We start from the raw sequence: 13,218 nt of genomic DNA, 5'->3' as shown, positions 1-13,218 counted from the left end.
AAACCACTTTTGTAACTTTTATTGGACAAAATAATGTGTAATACACTCTTCTTGATCACAAAATCTGGTGTATCTTTGTACAGTTCATTTGTAAATTTACAGATTAATTTGTGGTGAGTTTGGTTTGCTCTTCAAAAACTCCTGGGCAGTAGCTGGCTTCTCAGAGGCAAATATTTTATTGGTAGGCTTGCTGCTGAGAGACACAAAGAAATGATCTGTCCTTTTAACCCCAGGGTCACATCAAGAATGTTTATTTTGGATTGTGAACATTTTTATGTAAATTTAAGATCAGGTTTCCTAAGTTAACCACATTTCCTATTTGTCCATGGTATTTTTCCGTAGTAATTATATACACACACAGACAGCAGTGTCATGTTTTGCGGCTGAGAAGCCAGGATTTCAAAAGAATGCATTTCCCATTTAGACAACAAAAGTAGCAAACTCATTTTTTCAAGAGCTCAATACTTTGGGTGAAAATCTCACATGATGAACTGTAATTTCATTTGGGATGTAACATTCATTATCTGTTCAGTTTTAAATGTCTTAATTCTTCCATTCATTAAGTATGATTAGGTCTATGCTATGTTTGCATTGTTTCATGAATTAATAATTATGGGTCTGAGCCTACATTTCTAACTCAGGCAGAAATCCCATTAAAGAAGGCCTTAAGAGTCTGGAGGCAAGCTTCCATTTGTGACTCTACGACTTAGAGTCTATGTCTACACTGATGGCGACAAAGTCGCCGCCGTCAGATCGATTTATCTGGATCGACTGAGCGGTCAGTGAAGACCCATTCAGTTGATCCAGAAGTTGACGCTATTAATCCACCCCCACAAGTGGTGTAGCACTGCATCGACGGGAACAGTGCAGTGAAGACGGTGCAGAAGAGAAGCGCAGCAGTCGACGGAAGTTACGCAAATTTTCTGCGTAGTTTGCGTAACTCCCGTCGACTGCCGCTGAATCGCCGGGGTAAGTGTAGACCAAGCCTTAGATCCTGGAGCATCTATTGAATTTTAAGCAGTTGTAAATTTTTTAGAGACTTGATGAATGATATGTTTTCTAGTTCCTATGGTTCCTTCCCAGCAATAAGCATTTTTTACTGCAGGGAATCAGGCCAAGCATAGTGATGGCACTATGTGGCATCCATAGTAATGTTCCTATTGTCTTTTTTCTAATTTATTTATAAAACATGAGAGGAACCCTCATCTAATAACATATAAAGCAAGTCATATATGACTCCTAGGTTCTGGTCTGACATCTGCCACTGATTTAATATGTGATCTATGACAAGTCACTTGGGACTGATTTTTTCAGACGTGTCAACCACCCACAATTCTAATTGAAGTTCCTAGGAGCTGTAAAGTGATCAGTCCTTTAAAAAATCTGGTCCTTAATCTCTTTGGACCATATCCACAAGGCTGTTTCAACTTCTAACTTCCAATGAATTCAATGGAAGTTAGGAGCCTAAATACCTTTGTGGATCTTGTCCTTTGTGCCTCAGCTTGCTCATCTATAAGATGGGGACACTACTACTTAGCTACCTCACAGGTAACACTGAGTCTTAGGGTATGTCTACACTGCGAATTGAAGTCAATGTAATTTCAGCTGATATCCAGCCACAGAACTAATGAAGTTGGTCCAGCGTGATCACACCACACTTACTGCATTGGGGGACTGTGTCCTCACCAGCCATGTTTGTATTGATGAACAGAGCAGTGCATCGTGGGTAGCTATCCCACAGTGAAACTAGCCACAGGATTTTGGGAAGATCTTTGGCCTCCCATGATGCAGTTTCTTCCCTCCCTCCCCTGATATCAACAGCAACCAAACCAATACTTTTTCACGCCTGTTTTTGAAATCCTGGCTCTGCCACGTGTACGCCATTGCCCAAGAAGCATGGAGCCGACTCAGCTCTGCACTCTTGTGAGCATTACAAACACCTCACAGTTTATTCTGCAGTATTTCCAGGGCCGAGGGAGGAGCCACAGCACAGAAAATTGTGATGTTACTCAGGCAGCCCTGCTACAAGCCTAGCGGAGAGAGGCGTAATGAATCAATGGCTAGAAGTTTAAACCAGACAAACTCAAATTAGAATTAAGGCACAACATTTTAAGAGTGAAGATGATTTGCCACTGGAACAAACTATCATGGGATGTTGTGGATTCTCCATCTTCAGGTCAAGCCTGGATGGCTGTCTGGAAAACATGCTTTTAGTCAGACAAGCTTTGGGCTCAATACAAGAGTAACTGGATGAAATTCTGTCTTGTGTTAGACAGGTCAGACTAGATGAACTAATGTTCCATTCTAGCCTTAAAAATCTATGAGTGCTACCTGTAGCTCTTAGTTAACCAAGATTACACTACAAATGAAATGCTAGTAAAAAAAAATTTTAGATTGTAGTTTCTTAAAAATATGAGAGATAAAGTACACGGGCAAGCTCTTCAATTGGTGTTAACAGAGCTAAGGTAACTTAAATCAATGGAACTAGGCCAATTTACTAAGGATCTAGCCCCATGTTTATATCTGACTATATCCATTACTAGGATTTATGTTGTTACTATATTTACTGAGTGCCACAGGAGTATGTAGCACTTGAAATCATTCATCCACTCGTGGATTTACTGAAAGATATTGTACCATATGCAGAGGTGCTGGAAAATTGCAGGTGAGATCCATTCTCTGTGTACTTGTTAGGTCTATGTTGACACCTGTTTGTGTTGCTGCCAAAACATCCAACCACATCCCAGGAAGCCTGGCTTTCTGCAATACAGGTTCAGCTCTGATGAAGTAGATGGATGTGGAAGAGGAAGAGAATGCAAGACTTCAGAGACTGGAGAGAAAGAAGCAGGTGCAAGAGTGGAGGAAATGCAAACAGCAGTGACAGAAGACATGAGACATGGAAAAGTTAAAGGTGTGTGAGAGAGAGTATTGGCAACCACATGACAGAAGAAGCGCGAGGAAAAAGAGTGAAAAAATGTACCATAATAGATGAGAAAAATAGGAAAGGAAAGTGGAAGACAAATAGTAATAGCAGAGAGAATTTCAGCACTCGACGGGGAAAGGGCAGGCTGTAGGTTATTTAAAGGACAGACAGGAATCTATCTTTGGGTAGGACAGCCCACTCGTTTCCTATGGCACCCAAAGAATCATGTTCCATCTCTTTTTGAACTGAAAAGTCTAAAAAAAATCACTTGAAATGTTAGTTTTGATTTGTGGTTTTCCAAAATTTGTGGTTTTCCAAAAGCTATGTGCAACTTGTTTAGAATAGAGAACAATCATGCATAATGTAATCGGGCAAGACTAAATAAAAGGCAAAGAGCTACTGCAAGGCATAAAACAACCAAGCAGCGGAGGCTGGCTAACGATAATGCCCGCAGATGCTACCATAAAACATAGCCACAATAATATTGACAAGAAATGAACTTGAGAATGGTTAATAATGTAAAAGTCTAAGAAAACAGCGCTCTGGACCTAGGAGTATTCCTGAAAGGCTGGCAGAGAGTAAACCAAGGAGCAGCTGCTTCTTCCCTGACTGCCCACGAGGTGCAGCAGTTCCCACGAGGGACAGAGAACGAGACAAGAAGTCACAAGATACAGAAAGTCCGCTAGAAAAGAAGCTAAAGAAAGGACCCGGCGGGCTGGATCTCAGCGGTCTAACGCAGGCTGCACGTTAGAAGGGGACAGGGACAGGGAGGAGAGTTGCATCTGTGGCCTGCGCTGTGGACAGGATCAAGCACGCGGACCCCGCCAAGAAAGCAGCAGGAGCCAGAGGGCAGCCGGACCAACGCCGTAGGACTCCTGCCGGCAGGGGATGCGTGTATCCTTCTCGTCGGCCCTGCGCTGCTCCATGCAAGGGAGGCCAGACAGCAGGAGGTACAGAGCCCGGGGGCTGAGCGAGGTGCCCTCTGTTGCAATCAGCCCAGCCAAGGGAGAGCGACCCCTAGACTCTGGGGAGGTCTAGGTCCAGAGGCACTTGCAGCGGGGGCGGGGTTGCCCATGCTAGCAGCCTGTCTCTCCCCTGCACTCCCCTTAGCACGCACCGGTGCAAGCCCGCTGCTCTCCGGGCGCGGGGATCTACGCAAGTTCGCTCCAAGCGCTTCTCTCTGCTTTCCCTGGGCATTGCATCGCTCCCCCTGCTCCGCCACGCCGCCAGTCTTCTCCCTTGCCCGGGGAGATGCATCCCTGGTGTCCCCCGGGGCCAAGGCCGTTTTTGTGTCTCTCTTTCTTTTTTCTAGTGTATTAATGCTCTCCGTGAGTCTCTGGTATATTTGCAGGGACGTAGACTGCATCGACTGCATGTGAGCGGGGCTCAAGCAGAAGGGGCGAGCGGCCCGAGTGCTACGACCCGAGCCCAGGTAAGGCGAGGCATGCAGCGGGGCACAGCCAGCCTCCTGTTCGCTCCCAGGGCGGGAGGAAGGAGGGTTATTTGCAAATAGGCAATTGCAGCCTTTGTAATTTGGGAGGACTCGCTAGCTAAAAACCCACCCCAAACAAGCGCATTGCAAGTGACAAGCTACAGGTAGGCACTACCCCTGAGCTTTCCCAAGTAAACGATAACTGTGGGTTGTTTCTTCCTGGCTAATGGTATTTTTTCCCTTCTTCTTTTTCCCCCTCTGAACTGTAAGATGCATTTACTTGCTTTGATATTGATTTTTTTAAAAAAAAGCATAGCTTGTTTAATACAACTTTCTGAAGTGCATAACTTCTATGCACAATTAGGGGATTTCAGACTTAAGGGGTATTAAACAGAACTGCTTTGGGGTGTGGCTCATGCAGGATGTGTGTTAATTTCTTCCTGTCTGATTCGATTTTGTAAAAACCAGAAAAATACCATGCAGATCTCAAACAGTATGCTGAGGAGAGAGCTGATTCTAGCGTTATCTTGATCCCTAAGGTTCGTCTGCAGGTTAGTTTAGTAATCTAAACATTTGGCTGATTTCTTTCTGATACCTTAACACTTAATGTAATTAGTCTTTCCCCTCCCCTTCCAAGCAGTACAATGCTGGGTAAAAATAATAATACTGAAATAATATAGAAGTGATCACAGGTTGCGGAGTTATTTTGTCACTCAACAAACTTCACAGAGAAGAAAAGTTAAATATAAAATAGTTTCAGTAGTTAAGATGAAAATAGGTAGTCCCTTGTTTTTTTCCATCGGGATTACATTGGAGTTTCCTGATGATATCCTTTCTCAGACTGAGTGATAGTGGGAACAAGTGGCCACTTTCAGGAATAATTGCTATATCCTGATGGATTTAAAAAAAAAAACCAAAACACATTTTGAAGCTGCAATTTTATTAATAGTCTAAAAAGCTTTTTTATAGCAATGCCCAATATTAGCCAGAGTCTGCTAAACTCAGGTGGCTGATATTGTCACACCTGAAATGCAGTGGTCCACACATCTATATTAAAACATATGCCTTCTATAAGTAAGCCATTAAACACAACGTTTTTGTTTTCTGTATTCCAGAGGATTTCCTTACAGAAATCTTGATATACTATCCCTTAAATCATTTTACTTATTGATACTTTTAGAGGTTATATCAGAATAAGAATATTAAAACAAAAAACACCATGTAATCTTTAAAGCCTATTATCCCTGTATTGCTAACCAAATGTATATGGGAAGTATCAGTTGGGCTATACGTCTGCTTACACTTAACTATATGCTTATGTGCTCTGCTGCATTGGGGCCAAAGTGTTCATCAACTTGTAGGGGGCCCGCACACTTTGGTCCCAATCCAGAAGGCTTCTTGCTTGAGCATCTCTATTGATCTCAAATGCTGAAGTAGAGCAGAAGAAGAAAGAAGATTTCTGAGAAACTCAAGACATTTAGAGATTTATAAGTTAAAAACAACTCTGTAAATTTACCTGTGAATGGCTCAGAAAGGTGTGCACAACATGGGGCACAGGTGTCACTTTGTCTCATGAGGATGTGCTGTTAAGCAATCAAGCAGCTTCGTTCTTTAGCTGTAGTCTCTGGATGATCTGAAGATATAATCACACAGGGACCACATCGTACAGTAAGGCAGTCTGGAGATAACAAAAGGAAGCCATCACTATTCAGGTCTTTCAAAGATCGCGGTAAGTTCATCCATAAAAGAAAAGGAAGTGAGCTCTTAATGTTTCAAATATTTTAAAAAGGGCAGGAAAATATTTATAATGCCATCTTCATACATCATAAAGGGCAAAACCAACTTAATTTTGTTCTTACTTTGCAGTTCCCCTTTAAAAGTCCTGTTCTAGAGTCATGGAACTTACCTATATATTTCTGGTCTATTCCATGTAGAGAAGACTGATGACCTCTGGAAGGGAGGGAGGGGGCGGGTAGGCAAACTGATACATGCTATCCAAAGTAAAAATGGCCTTAAGTGATATGGAACACAACCACATGCCCTCTTTTGTACCAAATTTTTAACTTTTCTGTGGTGATGTCAGGTGACACCAGTTGGTGCAGGATAAAAAATTAACAAGGGTCCAATACTATGAAATTAAATGTGAAACCACTGCAACAGTGGATAAGAAGTTTGTTTTCCCTCCTCAGATATGTTGCAAAACAATGCAAGGTCTGGAAAACCCCAGATTTATATTGATGGTTGCACCCAAGGGACACTTATATGTGCTAGTTTAATGTCTTACAATTTAACAGAGCTGCCAGCATGTGGGTTTACTCTGGGGGAACAGTCTCCAAATTGCATAATATGACTGAGATGTTGGAACGCTGGTAAAGTAAAAACTACCTCTGTTGATAACAACAAGTATTGTGTGGTGGTTGAAGAGGACCACTTCTGATATGGACCCAGGGAATATTATTTTAATTGACCTATGTTCTGTTCCACACCTAAATTTCCTATGATAATAAATGGAAAGATTTTTATATTTTGTACCATTTTTTTATAATGTAATTAAAGTAAAAGCAAAATTAATATTCCCAAAATAGTGCTTTAAAAGCAAAGTAAGCTTATAATGTCAAATTACACTCTTGTGGGCTATGCCATGGAAAGTGAGTCTGGCTTGCACTTTAAGCCTACTATTAATAGTAGTTCAAATAATTACAAATACCATGGTCTTAAAAATATGTTGCTAAATAATAAACTTAAAGAAACTCCAAACCAAAAACATAATGCAAATAAACCAAATACTAATATAAAAAGGAAAAACAAACGCAATGGAATATAAGCCTGGCTTGACTGGAGTAATTGGACATGAGAAAGGCCTCATTTCTCGGGAGATAAGATTAGGGAAGTAAATGGATCAGCAGGCTAGAAACAGAATCTCTGTACTAGCTACAATAAGGGGGGAAATCCAGAGAACCATTTACAATAGACAAGGTAACAATCGATTAAAATAAGCCTGCAACGTAAGATGAGGTAAAAGTGTAAATTGTGCAGCATGCTCTGTCCATGCACAGGGATTGGTTCCTACAAACTGATCAAGCCAGTCTCAAAATGTGTAATGTATTGTGTAAATGTATATAAAGGAAAAGGTTTGCTGTGTAATTTGAATGTGTGGCATGCCCTGTAACCACCACACTTAAGTCTGATCAACTCAGTGAAGCTTTGCTGTATGGCAAATAAAAACCGCCTAAGTGACAAGACTGCAGTCAAACTGAATTCTTGGGGAACCAAGAGGAAGAGGTCTCAGGGGATCCCCAACATTAAGCAGTGTGTGAAAGACCCATAACCCTATCTCTTTAGTCCACCCAACCCTACTTGCATTCACCAAGAGTATGATGCTATGTACCCTAAGTGAGTTGTCACAGGGGGATATTTAGGAAGTTGGAGGTTGCAGTGTAAATTGTGATTGTTTTAAATACTCATTTTTTTAAATTGTACTTTTAAATTCTTTATCTCAAGTAAAAATGCCTTTTTGGATTATCTTTAATCTTGAGCATAAGCTTCCCAATGTACTGTATCCTCCACCAAAGCCTTTTTGTTCAGTGAGTCTCAATTGACTTTAATTCCTCCTGACAAATATCGGTGTTACTGCATTTGACAAACATATAGGTTAAGGCTTAATCTCACTCCCCTTGAAGTCAATGGCAAAACTCTCATTGACTTCAGTAGGAGAAGCAAGGACTGTATGTTGCATTTCTTTGCTTTAAACATACATCTCTTTCTGCAAGTATTGCATACAAATGTTTAGATGAAATATAACAATAATTAATAAGGCTTCATTCATCTATTGCGCCTCCCATCTGTGTATCTCAAAGCACTTGATTCATTTTCACAACAAACCCCTGAGGTAGATGGATGTAATTAGCCCTGTTTTGCAGATGCAGAAACTGAGGCACGTAGAAATTAAGCCTCACCTGGGTGTAAGCAGCCAGACTGCGCAGCCCTATCCAAGTTAATCCATCCTCACTGGTGCCGCACTTCCCTGTGTGTTGCTAGAGCTTCTGGGGAAGAGGGTGAGCGGGAGCAGGGTTTTGGGAGGGGAGCAGGGAGGTGGGGGGTGCCATGGTCCGGGTGCTGGTGGCCCCCATCCCACTTCTAGGGAACTTTATGAACTCGCAAATGAAAGCGTCACGCACTGCCTATGACTGCATCCTCAGTGTGGGCAGGTTACCGTCATGAGTGAAAGCAGAATCCTAGTCTGTACTGGTTTGAAAGCACCACCAAATTGTGGTGAGAGGTTTTTGGATGTGGACAGAAGAGAGGTTAAGGGCAAGCCAGAGTAAGGGCCTGGGCTAACTCTGCAGTAAAGGCACACCTTGCAGACTAGATCTGTCAGTTTTAGTATACACAGGAAGCGTGCTGAAGTCAATTTGGAACCTACCTGTTTTATTTTGGCATTACAATTTGTGTGGTAAGTTCACGAACATTTTCTAAATGATTATCTCTGCAAATGCTTCTCCAAATATTGAGCACAATTAGTGCTCCAATATGATCAAACAAAGCTGTGCCACACACTGGTTACCTGGAACAGAAGAGACGTTAGTTGAGTATTGTTGCCAGTACTGTTGAGTGAAGGAGCACTGATAATTCAAAAGATGTGCCTCATCCTTAATTGAGCAAAATAAGTGAAGGCAAAAACTGAAAGTACAGACAGGATAAGTTGAGGCTCCTGGCTTGTCAAGGTTGCTTTTCATGGAACACAGGTTGCTTTAATACATTACTACCACACCCTAAACCTCCACTGCCCTGTCTGTTTTATTGACTTTGTCAGAGGTATGTCACTGTAAGATGACTGAAATACTATATATTTAAGAGATGATGATGATGATGATATGGGCGTAGCATACACAATAATTGGCTTCTGCGGATGATTACATGTAGAAATGAAGCTTCCATTTCCAGGAACATCGTTCCTGATCTATGACAAGACAAAAGGAACAACATCAAACTATAAGAAGGAGGCAAGTTTTTATTGTTATTTCATGGTTTGAAAGTTCCATGAGGAATTTCCATTGACACACAATATGTAGGTGTGGGGCTTACTGTTGTTTTTCAGACACAGATGAATAATTGTTCATGAGATTGGCCAGTATGGGAGAGAACTTGCGTTACTTGACAGATCTCATGCTAAATTTACATCCTGGCCTGTAATTTTGCACATCTAAATAAGGTATTTGGGTATCTAACTTCTGAGTTAGATGCACATCTACAGGTGGCATTCACAGGAGCAGTGTTGGTGGCCACTTTTGAAATCTGGCCCTTGGTGTCAGTGAAGATTTCAGTGTCCTCTGTGGGAAGGTAATTGATTTTTGTGGTGGTGGATGCACAGGGTTTAAATCCCACAATTTGCATTCGTGCAACTGAAAGCTGTCCAGCTAAATAAATGTGCACCAGTTTGAGAATGTTCCCTGTTTGCATAGATGTGGCAATCTTGCAAATTCTTGTTTATACTAATCCCAAGTGATGTAAGATTTAAATCTTACTGCAGTAGATAAATGATAATGAACAAACCGGGATGCAGTCTTGATAATTTGCGATATGAATCAAATTATGCAGTGAAAAACATACCATAAATCTCACAGATTGTTTTGTCAGTAAAATGCCAAGGAAGTGTCTGACTTACACTTGTCACAGTGGCCAAACAATGAGATCTGACAAGATGTCTCAACGTTACTTACAAAAGATGTATCTAGTTTGTTAGTGATGTGCCACCACTTTAATTGTTTCACTCATTGCACATTAGGAACTTCCTCGCTACAGGAGGGACTTGACTGAAGGTAGCTCTGCTTAAACAAGCTGTACACTACCCCCGCCCCCCCCCCCCAAAAAAAAACCAAGCCCCCCAAATTTTTTAAAATCTGCTAATGGGGACTTTATATCATTATAGAGATGCTATAGTGGAGGCACAGAACCTCTTCTTTACCTCATGGCAGCCATGGAATAATAGTCATTAAATGATGATGCAGTTGATCATTTTAAGACTTCTGCTACCTGTGCTTTACCCAACTTGCCTCACACTTGGTTTATTGCAGGTTGCCTGCAAACAAAGATGGATTGTGGAGGTGAAGCTGGAGAAGTGGACACTGGGGCCATCGTATCCATTGTTAAGGATAAAAGATTATTGCAACATTATTGATGGGGTGGTCTGTCAGAAAGATGTCTTCCCTCAGGTCCTGCTGGAAGCACTTTAGTTCCACTAGCTTTTGAGGATGGATAACCAGAACAGGCTCCTTGCCCTGACAGGATACACATACTAAACTCAAAGTACAGGTGGCAAAATCCAGTCCATAATATTGGTCTCATTTCCAACTGTCTAACCTCCACCCCCAGCCCAAACTGTGATCAAGACTTGGACCAGCTAGGTGAGCTGTGCCAGTAACCAGCTGGGGTAGTCCTATGGATTTGATTGTGGCCATGAATTTCTGAGCAGACTTTAAAAAAAAAAAAAAATAACAGTGTCAGCTTTGGGCAGAGACCAAGCATAAAGAATTTTAGCTGCAGGGAAATTATTTCAGAAAGTTGTGGGTGTTTAATCTAAGAATTGATACTTGATATCACATAGGGACCTGACATTGGTAGAGTACCTAGATATACGTGCCTTTGAAGCCAATGGCAAATCTCCCAAGCTTCTGTTCCTCATGTTGAGTCATACTCTGTTTGATACAGGACCCAAGGTGGGGGGCAAAGGTAGCTGAATAATAGGGGTTAGTTTGGCCACTGGCATAAGTTAGAGCAGCCTCATGGCTGCTCTAAATTATGGATGTCTGCAATAGCCTTTGAGATACTGTTGCAACATTTGGGGAATTGTTGGAGAGTAGCACACTCTACCCATCCCTCCTCCTTTGGCATGATGACCATAGCACATCCCATGTGTTGAAGACTATATCAGCTCTGTACTGACTAGGGACTCCACTATGCTGCAGGAATCCACAGCTGGTCAATCCGGAGAATGTTAAGGCTGCTTTGTGCCATTCCTTTATTGGGCTGAGCTGGGATTTTTCATTTGGAAGCAGGAGGACCAGTGCTGCTCTCACCAAAGTCAATGTCAATATCTTCATTGACCTTAATGGGAGCAGAGCTGGGTCCATGCTGTGCTAGTCAGAGGTTAGCCTTACTTAACTGTAGATTTAATTACTTAGTTAGTTTGTGTCACAACCTAAATATGTTAAGTGGTATGGTTGTAGTTTGTTTATTTTTTTTTAAAAAGCAAGCATTAAAAAATCCTAGAACTAAAATGATATTTGACCCAACTCACATTAATGGCACCTTCTGATTCTGTCACTGTGTAATTTGTTCACTAATATATTCTCATGGGATCTCCTGAACAGTTTTGTTTTTAATCACCATTGAACTCTAGCTACTAGAGAAATCACAGGGATGATTTTCATATTTTTCTTCCAGTTCACACTTTGTTCTTGTTTGTTTAATTGCCCAAAGTAATAGGCATCTAAATTCTAAACATAAACCAGCTAACAGGCAGAATTTTTATCTTAGTTTATTGAATAAATAGAGTTAAACGAGTGGCTTTTAAAATGGCAAAACACCACAAGCTATTTGGTGTTTTATGAAATTATTGATTTTTCTCTTTAGGAGACATTAATAAGCAACAAAAGTGGCATATTTCTAAATATGAAAAAAACCTCTTAATTATACCCTGTTCTAATGTCAAGCCATATAACGTTTGCTAGTGGCGACATAATACAAGCAACACAAATAACCTTGAATATTATAAGAAAAATACAGCAGATCTATGTAATTATTTATCCTTGTTTTGTTGCTGCATGTTGATACATCATACTTTAGACTGATTATACAGGCAGAATATTTAATGGAAGAATGAGATTATTAAAATATTTTCCTTGTAAAATTCACACTGTGGTCTATTAATGCTCCAGATCACTTCAACTCAACTGCATCTCAACTCTTATATTAGAAACAAGATCGGTGAGGTAAAAGGAAGAAAGAAAAGAGTGTATCAGCAATTCTTGTCATTTTATGATGCAGCAGCCTCAGGACGTGAGGCTATGGCTGCCACCTATCACAGTTTTTGCATAAGCAAAATCTATATCCGCTCACCCAGCTCTTTTTAATGCTACCCCATTTTCCTGGTACTCTCACCAGTCCTTGCAGACTATATTCTTTCACCTTGAGGCATCTCCGTTCCTCATAAAGAATCTCTCTCCCTGCATTGCCACAGCAGATGTTCAGCTATTTCTTGGACTTTGCATGTATTGTACAACCTGTCTTTGTGCTTGTTTAGTAAATATACATTCAGGATGCAGTGACCTGTTAGCACTCTAAATATAGTTACGTCACTACTTCTTCACTTTTAGTTCAATTTCCCATGACTAAAGATTTTAATTTCTTCCAGTCCTTCCTTTTTACCCAAGTCTTTTACCCACCTTTTGACCCTGTTAGCATGTGGAGTTTGTGGCACCCAGTTACTTCTTGTCTACTTAATTCCCAACAGTCCTTGTATATTCATTTAGTACTCTTATCTTCACTATTTCCATTAAACTCAGCTGAAAATTTCATCCTAAAATTCATAGGCATTTGTCCAGTTGCTACCTGCAGCACACCAAGTTGCACCAACTGCTCCACGTGCTGCTCTCAGAGTTTGGGTTTGGATTGGCTCTAATTTTTTAAGCGATGGTTTAGAAGCTGAACTGAAGGCTCGGCTTCCATAATCTATTACTGGTCATCTTAGTGCCCTGTACAGCATCAGCGACTTGTTCTTATCTGCACCCCAATTATTCCCAGCAATGCTTTTAAGCAGATTCAGCCTATCTATACATTGAGTCTTGATATTATTTCTATGACC

The 13,218-nt window shown here is 41.0% G+C and overlaps 1 protein-coding gene across 1 annotated transcript in view; it reads left to right on the top strand.

Moving 5' to 3' along the window:
* Positions 1 to 3,833: 3,833 nt before the first annotated feature.
* IDS (iduronate 2-sulfatase) overlaps positions 3,834 to 13,218 on the top strand; it is a 34,817-nt gene continuing 25,432 nt past the window's right edge. The window contains exons 1-2 of the mRNA XM_067548105.1: positions 3,834 to 3,873; positions 4,275 to 4,355. The gene's annotated coding sequence lies outside the window, so the exon portion shown is untranslated. The remainder of the gene's footprint in view (positions 3,874 to 4,274; positions 4,356 to 13,218) is intronic.

This window comes from Emydura macquarii, unplaced genomic scaffold (assembly GCF_026122565.2).
Source record: "Emydura macquarii macquarii isolate MOO-44397 ecotype Brisbane River unplaced genomic scaffold, CSIRO-AGI_Emac_v2 contig_1253, whole genome shotgun sequence".
Classification (NCBI taxonomy): Eukaryota; Metazoa; Chordata; order Testudines; family Chelidae; genus Emydura; species Emydura macquarii.
The sequence above is the reverse complement of the archived record's forward strand: the minus strand, read 5'-3'. Positions and strand labels throughout refer to the sequence as shown.